At 40.7% G+C, this 4,756-nt stretch overlaps 1 long non-coding RNA gene across 1 annotated transcript; it reads left to right on the forward strand.

Annotated features, from left to right (window-relative positions):
• Nucleotides 1–3,635: 3,635 nt before the first annotated feature.
• On the forward strand, nucleotides 3,636–4,426 carry LOC140697572 (uncharacterized). The gene is made up of 2 exons (XR_012074724.1): nucleotides 3,636–3,873; nucleotides 4,262–4,426. It is a non-coding gene; the product is annotated as an uncharacterized lncRNA (long non-coding RNA).
• Nucleotides 4,427–4,756: the final 330 nt, after the last annotated feature.

Below are 4,756 nucleotides of genomic sequence, written 5' to 3' on the forward strand. Positions count from 1 at the left end.
GAAATAACCTAGAATGGATGTTTCTGTAAAGTTACTGGACACTCTTAAATTGAAACTCAGGATATCCAAGTCAACAGGAGGCACTGATGCATGAGACCTGTAAATCGTTGTCCCCGGCTTCTCACCCTTTGCTCCAAGCTCAAGCCAGCAGACCCTACTCTTCTTTAAACGATTGGGGTAGACATTTACTCATTAAAGTAAGGAGAAGAGAAAGGAGGAGAGTGACAAGAGAGTAAATCTCAAAGAATGAGTGTTTCCCCAACAGGGAAAGAGCTGCAGGAGAGCCACGCACTAGCACTCAGGGATCCCTAAAGACTGGATCAGGTTTTTTCACCTTGCTGTTAGCTGTGCCAATCTGGGGACTCTATGCTGTTTTTCTCCCCTTCCTAATCTTACTGGGAGGGATATGAGCCTTCCTTCCAGACTCTCACCAAATCTTCCACGGCAAAACCTAAACTCTTACTGTCTATTCCAGTCCAGTCTTACGACATCTCCCTATCCTTCAGTGTTTGCAAAAGGCAGGTTAAAAAAAAAAAGAATACAGTAAACAGGTGACACTTGGCAGAAAAAGGACTGTTCTTGTAGACACAACATGTGGGATAGATGTCCTCGGTCTGTCAATTAGAAATCGTGCAACTTGCAGCATATAATTTTTGTGGTGCTGTGGCTTCAAGTGAAAATGGAAAAAGAAGGTTTGATAGAATGAGCAGTTCTAGAGGGGAAAGTGTAGCTCAGGTGGTAGCACGTGCCTAGCACACACAAGGTCCTGGGCCTTACACCCAGTACCTCCTCCAAAAATAAATAAATAAGTAAACCTCATTACACCCCCCAATTTTTTAAACATTAAAAAAATTTTAAACAAATTTTTTTAAAAAGGAATGAGCAGTTCTTAACTAAGCCTCAGTTTACTCATCTTTAAAATGGGATAAAGATTTCTAACTCTAGGGTGAGAAGAGGGTGGTTGGGGGTGGGAGGAAAGCACTGCTCTGACATTAAGTTATGCAGGTCCGGACAAGCACAGCCTCACACGGTGTGTCTCAGTGAGCAGGTGATTTCCTTCCCTTTTCCCTCTCTGAGAGACTTCCACGTCGGGGCTGGGAACTGGGACTTCTCCAATGGTCTGTGGATGCCACGACTGACCAGTAATGTAAGATCCCCACCTTCACGGAGCGTATTCTAGGAACTGTGGGGCCATCTGGAGTAGTCACTGAAATAACCTATGGTAAACTGGTTTGTACATGTGTTGGCTGTTTTTTACATTAAAATATCCCCTCAAAAATGTAACTTTAGACTTGTATATTTATCATATGTCAGTCCTTTTCACTTTTGGCACTTTCTTGCAAAGACTGATATAAAACTGCTGAGAGACAGTAAGAATTCAGAAACCCAAATATAGAAAGTAGCAATTACTCTTTTATGCGATAAAATGCTAATCCTTGCACTTTTCATTGTTTTATTTGACAAATTTAGTCTTTAGACTATAATCCCGAGTATACTGGCAAGTCTTTTGGACAAAAACAAACAAAAATCTAAAGGAAGACATCTATTTTTATCTTCCCACTAGGCCGTTTCTTGCTTAGCTGTAGTTATCCCAAAATTGGTCAGTTTCATTTGAACTGCTGTAAGAGGGAAAAAATAAACTTGTAAAATGGATTTGTAGAATAAACACGAGCAAAATTAGTTGATTTTTTTATGCAAGTATATTATCACCATTATTTCCAGAACCATCAACCCACCGTGTTCCCAGGCTCAACCTGCTGCTGACCCGACATCGCAAAGAGGGCAAGACAGGCTCCCTCCCGCCCCCTCCCCCGGGGCCACCCATTGTCTGGCAAATGCAACCCTGGAGCCCAGCCAGAGCTGCAGCCTGCCTGTGTGGTTTCATTTTGTTTTGCTTTTAAGGATCACACACATTTTGACCTAAGCTGTAGACAGAAGTTGGGGGGCGGAGTGGAGGATGGGTAGGGGATCTTATTTTATTTAGAAGAGAAAACCCAGAAAAGTGAGCTCTGGATGAAGTTGTCTCATGTTATAAAAAATGAGTTTAGGGAAATGACTGAAATAGAAAAGCAGGGCACAAGAAGAAAAAAAGAAAGGAAGAAGCCCGTCAAAGCTTAATGGAAGACATTCCTAGACATTTCACCAATATTTATCCAACTTTATGCAGAGAAATATTTTTACGTGTTAAAATTAATAATAACAGATCAGACTGCTTTCCTCCCAGAAGCTACAGAGCAAAGAAGGTTCTTTAGAGTAAGTATGCAAGAGTTCAGGGTTTGTTGTGGTTTAAGCATTAAAAATCTGAAAATAAAAAGGAATATAATTTTTCTGAGAGTTATATTTCTAGGCTTTTTAAAGTATGAATTAACAGTTACTTTTAAAATTATATAGGGGTATACGTGTGTATAAAATTTAATCACATCAAAGAATTCATAGAGATGGAAAGTCTAAGAAACTACCTTCCAAAGATGATGTCAGCAGGCAAAGAGGCGGTGCACAGAACTGCTTGTTTTTAAGTAAGCTACCATAAAAGGGTTCAGAAAGGCATAAGGCTGGCTGTCAGGAAATGAGCTTAAGCAAAGGAAATGGGAGATGTCTGGTTCAGGGGGATTTGAGGAAGGCTTTTACTGCCGGGTGCTTTTGTTTGCCTTTTCATGCTAAGTCAGGATACATGCTTTGTCTTTCACATGCACAGAAAAGAAATACCAAAGTGATAAGATAACATCTGAGCCGGTATAAGGCCCCCAACTTTCTCTCTCACAGAAAGCAGTTCCCTCGCAGCCTCCTGCCTCGCAGCCTCCTGCCAGCCTTCCTGGATTGGGGCTGAAATGCACGCAGGAAGAGGAGGGTGTTATTAACAACAGGTTGAGCACTGATGATTTTTGCCAGATGAAAACAAAAGCTGGGGCAGCTTTATTCTCTGGCCCAGGAATTTGGAATCAGGACGCTGAGACCCAGCCATGTGCCTTCTGTCTCATGTTACCTGCTCTTGAGGCACCGGTTTTGCCAACCTCTGGCAGCTCCCACTGGAACAGCACTTGTTCCAGAACTCTTCTCCCTAGAAAGGGCTCGACCCCCAACTGAACTTCACAAATACCTTATCGCCCACGTCCACCCATCTTCCCCTTCCTACTCACCTACATCAAAACTTACACCGCTCAGGAAAGCTGATCCCAGGTTATTGGTAGAAGGAAAGCAATTGAAAATATTCAGTTTGAACTAAACAGTGGTAAGAAGGGTAAAAATGATATAATTTCCCTGGGAAGGTTAAGTCACTTGTAAAGAGAACAAATTTTTATTGATGAGATTTCTCTAGACATATTTTTGGCTAAAGCCTGCCATTACTTTATACTTTGCATAAAAACTGACTATTTTATAATAAACAAAGCCAGCTCTAAGCACACTTAGCCCTTACTGCAAAGAGCACTTTAAATGACATAATGGCTTCAAGGAAGGCCACCTCCCAAAAGGTGGAGGGATGAGTGAGGAAAGCTGACCTGAGGAAAGGAGGAGCCTGTGAATAGGCAGAGAGCTGCAACAGATACCAAAGATGATGCAAGGACCATTTATGAAATCATCCACCTGGATACAGAGCTGGCTTGCTCACATGATGAGGATAAGCAGCGAAACACCCTGCAAAGTGAGCAGACTCTACAGTCAGGAAGGTCTGGGTTTGAAGCCCGGACCCCATGACTGACTGTACAGGGAAATCTGGGCACATTAATTCACCATACTGAGATGCAGTTTCCTCATTTAAAAAATACAGAACTAGAGAATTAGAGGTAATATAGTGCATGACATATTTTAGACAGTCAAGATGGCAGTAAGTAAATCGCTGTTCACTACATCCTGGAAGAAGAGCTAAGATCTGAGGCACGGAAGGACTGTGTGAAATAAATGATATTAAAGCCGTAGGTTTCAAGATTTATGATGGAGTAGAAATGGAGATCCAAGGCTCACATTTTATTTCCTCTTAATATTTTCAATCTAGCAGCTGGTTGGGTAGCTGTCCTACCAGAATTACATTCATTCCTCACCAAAGCTCACATCTGACTTTATCTACCGCAACATTCCAATTTTTTTTTTTTTGAAACGTTAAGTGTAGATAGAAGTGGGCTATTTATAGCTACCACCCTGGGCTGTAAATCTTGGAGGCAATGTGGGAGCTGGCTTAGTTGCTCAGGGTCCAAGCTGGAGTGTGAAGAGAGTCTAACTAATTAAAAGAGTGGGTTCTAATGACTTACTCTCTCATTTATTTCAGTGTGTGGGACAAATGGGGGGATCAAAGAAAGAGTGGAGCATCAACAAAAGGATAAAAGATACACCTGTGGACAAATCAGGAGACCTGCTACAACTCTGGAGGAAGAGAAGGCTACAGATGCCCTTTGCTGTTATAAAAATAACAGTAAACAAAACAAAAAACAAACTAAGGGGTCCTAATACCTTCATTACAATAGACTCCAGATTTTCCATTAGTTTACAGAAGTGATCAATTTTCTGTTTATAAACTATCATACTGAAGAATAGACACAATCAGACCATAATTAAACTATATTTTATAAAACATTTAGTCCTATCCACGTAAGACAGAGTATCACTTTTTGAGGGTAAAAATATGTCTAAAAGCAGTTTCATCACATTAAGTAGAATAGCAAACACTCTACATGATTAAATGTGTTTCTAATCAAAAACACTCAATTTTATTGAATGAATAATTTATTTATTGAATATCAAAAATTCATAATTCCTGGGAACT

Source organism: Vicugna pacos, chromosome 7 (genome assembly GCF_048564905.1).
Source record: "Vicugna pacos chromosome 7, VicPac4, whole genome shotgun sequence".
Classification (NCBI taxonomy): Eukaryota; Metazoa; Chordata; class Mammalia; order Artiodactyla; family Camelidae; genus Vicugna; species Vicugna pacos.